Raw genomic sequence first — 12619 nt, forward strand, 5'->3', positions numbered from 1 at the left:
TTTGAAACAGAAGGAACCTTGTATGACAACCCACAGGCAGCCCCTGCCTATGCTGGCTCTGCCTCCACCTTCAGGTTTGATATTATCACTGTGAGCACTTAATTAAATGTTTGTTGAGTGAATGAATGAATCCCCAATTAGATTTTAACAAAAGCAAAAGAATGCCAGTTCAATTTGGCTTTAGCTTTCTCATTTCAGTAAATGATCTCAAATGCCAAGCCTACTGGCCAGGCACAGAGATGGTGTTTTGCAGCTTTAATTAGACTCTAATGACCAGGGACAGGTAACAAACTCCAGGGAAGTGTCAATTACCAGGTAAATAGCATCTTTCTCATTTCCTTTCATATGTCTCTTCCCTATAATGTTAGCACTATTTATAGTGTCTATACTGGGAATTTCGGGTCCCTAAGCAAAGATTTTTAAGAAAGAGTTCCTGTACCCTTTGTTAATCACAAACTGAAATAAAAACTGATAATGGAAAGAGCACTAAGTTTGGCATCAGAGGACCAGAATTTAAATTCCATCTACTCTTTACTATGTTGTTTTGGACAAGTCATTTAGCCTTGCTCTTCTCATCTGTAAAATTATCCTTTAAATTACCTTCTTCACCTGTAAAATTATCTTTGAGGTCCCTTGCAGCTTTAAAAAACATCTTTAGTCCAATGATAACCTATGTGGTCTGTGTTATTGTCAAGGTTCCTCAGCACAATGTTAGACTCACAATAAGCGCCAAATAAATGCCGACCAATTAATCAATAGCAGGACCACTTAGACAATGTCTACTACCCCAGGGACAAGGAGAAAGAAGAGGCAGCTAGAGGCTTGCTTTGGTTGTAGCTCATTCTTCATCTCTACTCCTTCAAAAAGCAGGATGTCATCCAACTGACCCCACAAGAAGACTGTAGCACTGCTGAGGATCAAACAGACAATTCCAAGAAAATCTTTTCCATATTCATGAAAATAAACAGAAAGCACCAGTGTACACCAGGGCCAGCTCTACACTAATATATGTGATTATAATGGTCATAGAATTACAGATTTAGAGCTACTTCTAGCTCTACCTTTGTCCAACCTCCTCATTTTACAGATGAAGAAACTGAGGCCCAGAGAGGTTAAGTGGTTTGCCCAAAGTCTCACAGGTATAATAAGTGGGGGAGGAGTGATCCACACTTGGGCTTTAAGATTCCAAGTTCAGGGCTCTTTCTACTGTGCCATATACCCACTGGGAGCTTTGATGCTAATAAGGGACAGCCTGACAAATTATTTTTCTTCCTTCTAAGGATATTTCTGTTACAAAAAGTAGGATCAATCAAGGTTCTCCCTAGATTTGGTCAAGAAATTCTAGTACATCCTTTCTTATTCAATTTTCTTTTGTCAATATTACTTATCACTTAGCAAAGTTTTCTATCCTTAAAATACTAACTCCCATGAAGCATAGGCCCAAGGCCAGCCTTAGGTTGGGGCTTAGAAATAGATCTGCAGAGGCTAGGTGGTGCAGTGAGTAGAGCACCGATCCTGGAGTCAGGAGGACCTGAGTTCAAGTATGGTCTCAGACACTTAACACAAAAACTAGCCATGTGACCTTGGGCAAGTCACTTAACCCCAACTGCCCCTACGAAAAGCAAAAAAAACCCAAACAATTTTTAAATTAAAAAAAAAAAAAGAAACAGATCTGGCTTTCTGACTTCCTGGGTCAATGACCTAAATTGTTCTAGAGACACCTCACCCACACAGCAGTTCAGATCAAAACTTCTTTCATGCTTTGTCTTCCTATGTAACTCTTGTCCATGCTTTCCCATCACTTCTCCACAGAGGAGCAATTGGACATATAAAAGCCCTCTCTCTTGTTCTATTAATAGCCCAGGGATATCAATGGGGCCCTCACATGTGTAGCCATGGGTAAGTTATTTGAAACGGTTTATTTAATGCTGTCCTTTAGACTGCTAGAAGCCTACTGGCAGACTGGGTCAGACTATTTATTCTTTGGTTGGGGGTCATTACTGGGTTTTAGTTTCAAAGGAACATTAATTTATGAATTCACAGAGGAGCAACAGAGCTCTGGGAAACTAGTCCATGATTAGCAGACTTACGTAAGACCAAGCTATAAATTGGGACATTTATTCATTAATTTATATTGGGAGGAAGGTATTCTTAATTGGAGAACCAAGTCCCCAGTCACTGTAGAAACTCTCCTTCCTGAGAAGTATTTCCTTTAGGACACCAAGTTATATATCAGAAGGTGCTTGGTTCGAGGAAGAAGAGTAGGCTGATCTTTAAGACCTTGTAGGCAGGCTAACAAATTATTTTTCTTCCTTCTAAGGATATTTTTGTCATAAAAAGTGGGATCAATCAAGGTTCTCCCTAGATTAGGTCAAGAAATCCTAACATGGGGGCGGCTAAGTGGCTCAGTGTATAGAGCACTGGCCCTGGAGTCAGGAGGAACAGAGTTCAAATCTGGCCTCAGACACTCAACACAAAAATTAGCCGTGTGACCTTGGGCAAGTCACTTAACCCCAATTGCCCTTCAAAAAGCAAAAAAAAAGAAAAAATCCTAAGACAATCTTTCTTATTCAATTCTCTTTTGTCTCTATTACTTATCCCTTAGCAAATATTTCTATGCTTAAAATACTAACTCATGAAGAATAGATCTAATTAATTAAATTGTAGTTTGTCCTACATGAGGTATATATCATTATATATAATAACATATTTCTAGGTAATACATATTATTTATAGATAATAATCAGGAGATATTCTAGTCTTATCAGCCATATTTACAAATCATCCCTTAAGGTGGGTTATTTCTTGGGAATATTTCCACAGATGAATAACCTCATAATATAAAAGAATGAGTATGTCTTAGATTTTTAGCCCTGGCTCTGCTGCTAACTTGCTGGGTGATCCTAGGGCCAGATGGGTCCTCTTCAATGGCCTCAGGTTTCTCATGTGATGTAAAATGAAAGGTTTGTTAAAGATGATTATTAAGTTCCTGCCAGGTCTAAAAGTCTGCAGTTTCATGATTCATTCTTTTTTGTGTGTGTGAAATCTTATTAACTTGGATCTCAAAGGATCTTATTTTCTTAACTTGTCCCTAAATTCTGGAGCTGTACTTTATATGGGTCATCTAGTTTTGCTTTGTTTTGTTTTTTTGCTTTTTGGAGGGTGAAGGCAGGGCAATTGGGGTTAACTTATGGCTACTAAGTATTAAGTGTCTGAGGCTAGATTTGAACTCAGGTCCTCCTGGCCAGTGCTCTATTCACTGCGACACCTAGCTGCCCCTATTTGACTCATCTAGATCACCGGGCTTTGTGATCTGGTTCTATTTAAACTAATGACATGGAGTTGGACATGTACGACTTTGAGCAAGTCATCTTTCTTCTCTGGGTCTCAAATCTCTTATCTTTACAAGAAGGAGCTTGAATTAAGTAATCACTAAGGTTCCTTCCATCTCCAACATTTTATAAGTCTGAAAATTTGAGACTAGGAAGGGCTAAAACTGTAGGACTGTAGATTGAGATTGAGAAGCAGCACTGGAGGTTCAACTTCTTCATTTTCCAGATGAGAAAATTGAGTGTTAGAGACCTTGAATGACTTGCCTAAGGTCACATAGTGAGTGAGTGGCATGGCTAGAATTTGAACCCAGGGACTCTGATGTCTACACTTTGGTTGGGGGTCATGATTGATCTTCCCACTATACCTGTAGCAATTGTTAGTTTCCCCTATGGTTTTGTTTTTGCTTCTCCATTCAAGTTAGGCATCCCTGCCCTCTTCAAGAAAGACATGAGAGTCACTCACCCAAGGATATATGTCCTTAGCAGGGGCAGACACCCAAGTTCTCTGACTCCAAATTTAGTGGTCTTTCTACTATGTCATGGCCTCCATTGTCCCCTGTTTATGAGAACTATTTTTATGCCAACCTGGGAAAAGGGTGGAGTGTAGGCAAGGAATAGCTGGCCGTATCTGGCATTTTATTGGCAGTTTCTATTTAAACCCAGTTGACTATTCAATGTGGAGACTAATCTATACTATTTCAAGTTTACCATTAATGTAGCTTTCATCTCTGCCATATTATGGAGTCAGCTAGGTGGCACAGTGGATGGTGTGCTGGATTTGGAGTGAGGAAGACCTGAATTAAAATCCTCTCTCAGATGTTCACCAGCCTTATGACTAGAAAGGTGCTGGAAAATGGATTAACAACCAGCTCTCTGGAAAAATTTAATGACCAAAACATCAAATTAGCCTTTGCCAGTTTCTGAGGTGTAAGTGATCATTGTGAAGATTTTAAAATAATTTTTCTTGAGGTGGTTTGAGCTGACTCCAGTATACCTGTGTTTGGCCCTGGGTAAGTCATTTACCCTGTTGGCCTCCATTCCTTCTTATGTAATGTGAGAATCAAATGAGACAATACAAGTAAAGTACTTTGCAAACCTTAAAGAGCTACATAAAGGCCAACTCTTATCATTACAATGTCTGTACTGTAGCTTCATAGATTACAAAAACCTTGGTGTACAAGAGTTTAAAGATCAAGACTTTTAGGATAACTTAATCTAATTGCTTCAATTCACACATGAGCACACTGAAACCCAGAGAGGGTAAGGGACTTAACCAAAGTAACACAGCTATTTAAAGAGAGAAACAAAGGGCTTCGACAACCAGACTTCAGTAAACATGTGCTAAGTGCCTACTACTGTTCGAGGCTCTGGACTAAGGGCATACAAAAATGAATGGGACCAGATACCCGTTCTCAAGCCACTGAAAATTTCATAGGGAAGCTTTGAAAGTATTTGTATACAAATACTTATAGCAGGATCCTGGAGTCAGCTCTCCCACTAATTAGTTGTGTGACCTTGAGCAAGTACCTTCTCCTTTCTGGACCTCAGTTTCCTTCTCATTAAATGGTGGGAGAAGAAGGGTAGGAATAGACACTGCTTTCTTGATTCTTCATTGCTTTATTGGCCCTCAGTTAGTACCTCTGGCTCAGGGACCCATAATAAGTGCTTGCTGACCTCCTCCTAGTGGTGAGGAAGAGCCACTCTGGCTCAGTGGTTGAAAGGCTTTTCAATTATTTAAGGACTTTATTTAATGCTCCTTCCTCCCCACAAAAGCCCGCAACATGGTGATCAATATACATTTACGTATTCCTATTTTGGGCTGAATTAGATAGCTCTTTGGGTTTTCTTCATTATGCTTAGGTCCCAAAGGTTGTTGCCAGCAATATACTCTTTTTGAATGATTCACCAACTATACTTCCCCATCATTGATCTTCAAGGATTAATGGTGTTAAGTTTAATTTTTCCCATTAGGTCCTCTCAATGAGATTTGTTGCTTTTAAAACATCCAGTTTGCTATTTAATGTTTGAGTAAGTTCTCTTCTTAGTCTAGTTTAATTTCTTGGTAAATATAGATTATGATTTTCCATCTAACATATAACAGATGTTTATTAAACACCTTCATTTATTGATACCCCTTCCCAAAAATATAAACTCCCTGAAGGCAGGGACTGTTTTACTTCTTGTTTTTGTACTCCTCTCTCCCAGTGCCTACCACAGTGCCTTGTACATAGAAAGGACCTTACAACTGTTTAGTGAATTAGTAAATTGGATCTTTGTCTTCACTTTCTCATCTTGTTGAGATGACAACTGGATGTCTATTGGATATGCTCTGGCATTTCAAACTCTACATGACAAATATAAGATTTATTATCTACCTCTCTAAAATAATCCCTCCTTCAAATTTTCCCATTTCCCATCTTATCAATCAACCAGATTCACTACCTCAACCTCAGCGTCATCCTGGATTATTAACCAGCCACCAAGCCTTCTTGATTCTCCTTCCACAACATCTCTTGCAACCATCCTTCATCCCTTCACTTACCCAACAACTACCCTAGTTCAGGCTCTATCACCTTGCTTATCATATTAGCTCCTCCTGTCTTCCCTACAACTCCATTCATTCTACACACAGCTGCCATAATGATCTTGCTCAAAAATGAGTACTGTGCCAAGAAATGCTTTGTGGCCTCCAAAAGATCACAGTATAGTAGGTACTAATGCTAAGATGATGCCAATTGAGAATTCTATTGTACTCCGTTATGTGCTCAAGAGATGTTTAGGGGAGGCCCAAGTTTGGATCCTGCTTTGGTGGCATGATTTTGTCCCAACTTCAGCTCCATCCCCAGTTGTTGAAACAAACCCACCTCCTCATCTGTTTCTTTTCCTCTTCCTCTACTCTGCTTTCTCCTCCTGTCTCCATATCCTTCCTTTTCGTTTTCTCTTCCTCTTGTCTTTCTTTCCTTTACCATTTCCTCTATTTCCCCTTCCTTACAAAGGCTAAACTATTACTCTCTCTCCCTTTTCCTTCCTTCCCCTTTCCTCTCTTCCTCTCCATTTCTGTATCCTATTACAGAATAATGGGCTCTAGTGACCTGTGACCTTCACCCAGTGATAAAGTCTTATAGGGGAAATGGGACATCAACAACTAGAGCTGTAGCCAACTTTTGGGGTCAGGTTTAGGCTGCCCTGCAGAATAACTGAAAATGATTTATCAGAAGGGACACATGTATCTCCTGTCATTCTGTTGCAGAAAGCTGCCAGTCAATTTCCTGACTTTCCTTTCTGAGTATGTGTAGTGATCAAATAGGTTTAGTTTTATTACTATATAATGAGGCTTTCTATGACTGACTATCCCCTCCCTTAGTAACAAAATATGTTTGCAAAGTAACTGTCTGGTGTCTGCCTTTGCCAACCCATAATTAGTTATCTCTATGTGAACCAGGGGTTGGTTTAATTACTTCCAGCTATTCATCACCAACACCATTTGTAAAAGGAATATCCACCCAGAGATGGTGACTGGGTGATTGCACTAGTTAAAGAAAATGGAGATCGCATAAACTACTAGGAAGGGCCAAAGCCTTGTGTGTTTGTTCACTGAGGGAAATGTCTACAACATCTTCTCCATAGCTTGGCACAAAAGGAAGCAGCAGAAGTCAAATAAGACTAAAAACAATAATAGATTTTGCATAGCCTTTAAAATTGGTAAATTATTTTATGTACATTATATCCTTTGAGCCTATGAGGCAGGTACTACCAGCATTCTCATCCTTTCACAGTTGAGGGAGGAAGTTAAATTACTTGCCCAAAGTCATATTATTAACTGACATTGGCAGAGGGATTTAAACCCCAAACTGAATTCAAGTCCAGTCCTCTCTCCATAAATGCCACTTCATGGTAACTAGCATTACTAACTAAGTCTCTCTACTTCTTCTAGGGTCTCTTGAATGTTTGGGACTTGAAAAAAAACATAAAACTTCAAGCTAGAAAGTTTTCCTTTATACTGAGATGAAAATTGCCTTCCCATAACCATAACTGATATGACACTGACCTCATAACAATCCAGTGTTGTAGGAAATACTGCCTATGATCATCCCCATTTTACAGAGGAGGAAACTAAGGAACGGAGAGATAAAACAATTTTCCCAAGGTCACATGCAGCTATTAAATAGGAAAGGCAAGATGTGACCCCAGTGCTTGTTTCACTTTCGAATGGCTGTTCCATACAGGAGTGTGCTATCAGGAGATTGCTCTGTTCGGTTAAAAAAAAAAAAGCAGTATTCTGTTTGAAGCCTGGAGGGAGTTCGTAACTGGTGTCTTTTCAAGGTTTGGGGGTGGGGTCTAGTGAAAGCAAAACAAAGGTCCATTAAAAAAAAAAAAAATCTGGGCTCTCGGCCACCTTGGAACAATTCCACCACCTGCTGGTCAGAACGTTGCTTTTGCAGGTCACCCTCTGCCTAAGGACAGAAGAGAGGGGAAAAAAATTACCATTTGCAATCATTTATCGCTTTAAGGTTTACAAAGGGCTTTTATTACAAGGTAGGTTATACAAGTACTCTTATTTCCATAGGATATGGGTCTAGTGGTGAAAACCCGGTTTCGAGTCTTACTAGCTATATGACCTTGGACAAAATCACCTTATCTCAAACATTGAACTTCAGTTTCCTTCTCTGTAAAACAGTGATAAAAATCCTTGTACTACCTGACCCTTTGGGCTGTTGTTAAGAAAGCACTATGTTGATGTAAGCTATTAGTATTATTATCAAATTCTTACCTTAAATTCTGGAAGTCCACAGACAAAAAACTGATTGGAAAAAATTGACTGAATAAAATATCTTAAAAGAAAATATTGCTTCTTTCATATTGAGGAGCTGTTTATAGAATAAATTGAATACATTCAATGACTCAGTTCATCCCAAATGTGGTAAAACCCAATTTGGATGACTCATTATTACATAGCTTTGGACATAGTTTGGATTAAATTATATTACCTGAAACAAAACTCTTAGAGACTCTCAAGGATGGAAGGGATCCCAGAGGTCATCTAGTCTATGTTCCTTTTCTATGCAGAAAGTCCCTTTTCCACATGCTCAACAAGCATGCCTAGACTCTCCTTGAACATCTCTAAGACTAGGGAGTTCACTACCTATTAAAGAAGTCCATTCCATTTTATATGGTTGGTTTTTTTTTTAATTGATGCCTTTTGTCTTTATATTAGTCATTTTGGAGGGAAACTACTCCCTCTTTTCCCCTTTCCCCTGATTTTTCTCTTGTACAAAGCAAAGGAAAACAATTAAATTTAAACATGCAATAGTTACAGCATCTGACAACATATACCACTATTCTGCTAGTTCCTTAAACTTTGCCTTGAGGAAGGAGATATATTTAATTACCGCTTTTCCAGACTCTCTTCCTTGTTTTTTCAGTTACTCGGAATTTTCCTTCCTTTTAGTGATATTTTAATATACATTGTTGCAATAACAAAAATTGCTAACACCTCAAGGTTATATAATTCTTTATATATTGTTATATTATGTCATATTTTATACAATATGTGTAATAAAGCACTTTAAAGTTTGCAAAGCACTTTACATATGTTATCCCATAACAGCCCTGGAAGGTAGGTATGGTTATTATCTCCATTTTACAGTGAAGGAAACAGATGCCAGGAGGTCACATGGGACTCTTACACAGACACACAGCAAGTGCACTTCTGAGCTTAGGGTTGAACTGAGATCTTCCTGACTCCAAGTCCAGGACTCTAGACACTGCCCAACCTACTGTCACGGTGTATTTTGTTCTCTTGCTTTTAAAAACTCATCTCACTCTTCATTAGTTCATACAAACTTTCCCATATTTCTCTGAAATATTTTTATCACTTCTTACTGCAAAATAACATGCAATCACGTCTATATATTTTCAGCTACTCCTTGATCAATGAGCACTCACTTTGTTTCTAGTTCTTTGCTATCACAAACAGTGCCATCTCTATGAATATTTTGGTATTATAGGGTATTATATAGGGTGTTATAAACTCTTAATGCAATGGAATACCCTGTATAATGGACCTTGGTTTTTGCCTTTGGTTTTCTTGGAATATAGTTCAATAAGAGTTGACCAGAAGCGTTCCACAAATTTACAGTTTTACCAAGTCTGAGTGTGCCTGTCTTCCTGCAGCCCCTCTATCAGCAATTGTTTCAGCATCTTCGCTAAGTTGCAAGGTGTAGGTAAGGTATAACCTTAGAGTTGTTTTAATTTGCATTTCTCTTACTATGGAACATATTATCATACAGTTACTTACAGTTTTGTCTTCAATTTTTCCCAGAATCAGGGTCTTTTCCAATGAGTCCCATCTTCTCATTATGGGACCAAAGTATTTAAGCTTCAGCTTCAGAATTTGACCTTTCAGTGAATAGCCTGAATTAATTTATTTAAGTAAATTTGATTTGATCTCTTTGCTGTCTAAGGGACTCTCAAAAGTCTTTTTCAGCATAATTCAAAAGCGCTAATTCTGTTCAGCTTTCCTTATAGTTCAACTCTCACAGCTATACATTGCTCCTAAATCTTAGTTTTTTGATGTTAAGCTTCAAGTCTGCTTTTACATGCTTTTTCACCCTCAAGAGGTTTGTTAATTCCTCTTCACTTTCTGCCATCAAAGTGGTATTGTCTGCATGCCTGAGATTGTTGATATTTCTCCTGGCAACCTTAATACCATCTTTTGACTCATCCAGTCTGCCATTTCATATGATATACTCTGTATATAAGTGAAATAAATAAGATGATAGTATACAGCCTTGTTATACTCCTTTTCCAACCCTAACTTTTGCTTCTTGGCCTGCATACAGGTTCTTCAGGACACAAGTAGAATGATTTGGTACTCCCATCTCTTTGAGGACTTGCCATCAATTCTTCCTCTGGAGGTGGATAGAATTTCTCATCATAAGTCCTTCAGAGTTGTCTTAGAGCATTGAATCGCTGAGAATAGCCAAGTCATTCACAGTTGATCATCATATAATGTTGTTGTTACTCTGTACAACGTCTTCCTGGTTCTGCTCGTATCACTCTACGTCAGTCTGTGTGAGTCTTTCCAGCTTTTTCCTGAAAGTATCCTACTCATCATTTCACAACAGTATTCCATTGCCATCATATACTGTAACTTGTTCAGTCATTCCCCACCTGATAAGCATCCCCTCGATTTCTAATTCTTTGCCACCTACTATAAATATTTTTGTATACGTATGTCCTTTTCCTCTTTTGCTTTTTTTTTTTTGGAGGGCAACTGGGGTTAAGTGACTTGCCCAAGGTCACATGGCTAGTAAGTGTGTCAAGTGTCTGAGGCCACATTTGAACTCAGGTCCTCCTGATTCTAGGGTTGGTGCTCTATTCACTGTACCACCTAGCCGCCCCTACTTTTCCTCTTTTAAATCTCATTGGGATACAGACCTAGAGATGGTATTGCTGCATCAAAGGGTATGCAGTTTTATAGTCATTTGGGCATAGTTACAAATTGTTCTCCAGAATGGTTGGATCAGTTCACAACACCACCAAGAGTGCATTAAGGTTCCAATTTTTCCACATCTCATCCGACATTTGTCATTTACCTTTTCTGTCATCTTATTAGTTAAGAATTTTCCTCCTAGTCAAGCTGTGAGAGTTATCCTCTCTTATTATCTGCTATTAAAAATGAGATGCCCTTTTATATTCAGGTTCCACCTACATTTTGAGCTTATTGTGGTATATGGTATATGATAATGTTCTAGACATAATTGCTGCCAGATTGCTTTTTTTTTGTTTCTTCAGAAGGTAAAAAAGAACTCCTCTGAGAATGCCCTTCAACTCATTATTTGTTCTGGGGGGGGAAGGGAGCTTATCAAACACTGGGTTATTTTCCATTGCTTTTGTTTCTTGTCAATAAATCTGTATCACTGATCTACTTTTCTATTTTTTAACCACTACCTCTATTTTTTAAATGAACTATAATTATTGGAAAATCACTCCTTAAATTGATCTAAAATCTACTTATAAGTTCCGTGTTTTGTTCCTAGTTCTGCCCTCCAGGACCAAGTAGATATACCTAGTTCTTCCTCCACATGACAACTCTTCAAATATTTGAAGGCAGATGAACATCTCTCCCTGTGCCTCTGCTTTTGTATCTTTTCCTCAACATGACATCCAATCACTCCATTCCCAAGTTCTCTCCCAAGGAATCACTCTTGCTGTGGTTTAATTTTTCTCCTTTTCAAGTCTGTTAGTTCAATTTTATGGGATTTTTTCTGTTTTAAAAAATTAATGTTATTTTGAGATTCACAGTTTCTCCCTCCCACCTCTACCATTCTCTTACCATTAGAGAAAGCAAGAAAAACAAAACTGCTGTCACAAACACGTATAGTCAAGCAAAATAAAATTTAATATTGGTCATGTCCAACCACCCCGACTAAAAAAACCCCACAAAAACCCAAACCTCAGTCAGTACTCTGAGTCCTTCACCTACCTCTTTATCAGAAGGTGGGTAACGTGTCACCTCAAGTCCTCTGGACTTGTTATTGATCATCGTGATATTCAGAGCTCCTAAATCTTTCACAGTTGTTTGTCTTTACAATATTGCTGTTATTGCCCACACCAGCTCTGGTCACAGGACACACAGCTTCATCCCTCTCACCTGTTCCCCCTTCTGCTCTGAACCCACCTGTGTTGCAGCCAGGGGCTCAGAGCTGGAGACCTGCCATGGAATCCCTTATCAATATATTCCATGCTCTCTGCCCTGCCCCCACCTGGGGCAAGAAAGGTGATAAGTATAAACTGAGCAAGAAGGAGCTAAAGAAACTAGTGCAGGTTGAGCTTTCTGGCTTCCTGGAAACCGAGAAGACGGGAAACACAGTGGCCAAGGTGATGAAGGAGCTGGATGAAAATGGGGATGGTGAAGTTGACTTCCAGGAGTAGGTGGTGCTAGTGACTGTACTCACCTTGGCATGCAACAACTTCTTTTGGGAGAATAGTTGAGTAAGTAGCTCAGCCCTGGCCAGCACCATCAACCCCTTTTCCTTCTCCCCCCATTCCCACCTTCACTTTCCACATTAGCCCTGCCTCTACCCTCAGATTCCCCCAGTTCATTGTCCCAGGTTTGGCCATAGCATTTGTGGTGTACTGTTCCATTATGCATTAAAGGCTTCTCTCCCAATTAAAAAAAATATTGCTGTTATTGTATAGGTTGTTTTTCTGATTCTGTTCATTTTCAATCTGCATCAGTTCATACAAGTCTTTCCAGGTTTTTCTGAAACCATCTACTTCAT

General features: G+C 39.0%; 1 pseudogene; it reads left to right on the top strand.

Annotated features, from left to right (window-relative positions):
• The first annotated feature begins 1895 nt into the window (after positions 1 to 1895).
• LOC138168353 (protein S100-A1-like) lies at positions 1896 to 12329 on the top strand (annotated as a pseudogene).
• Positions 12330 to 12619: the final 290 nt, after the last annotated feature.

This window comes from Petaurus breviceps, unplaced genomic scaffold (genome assembly GCF_028583685.1).
Source record: "Petaurus breviceps papuanus isolate PSGF00001 unplaced genomic scaffold, PetGlider_PUasm1.0 37, whole genome shotgun sequence".
Lineage (NCBI taxonomy): Eukaryota > Metazoa > Chordata > Mammalia > Diprotodontia > Petauridae > Petaurus > Petaurus breviceps.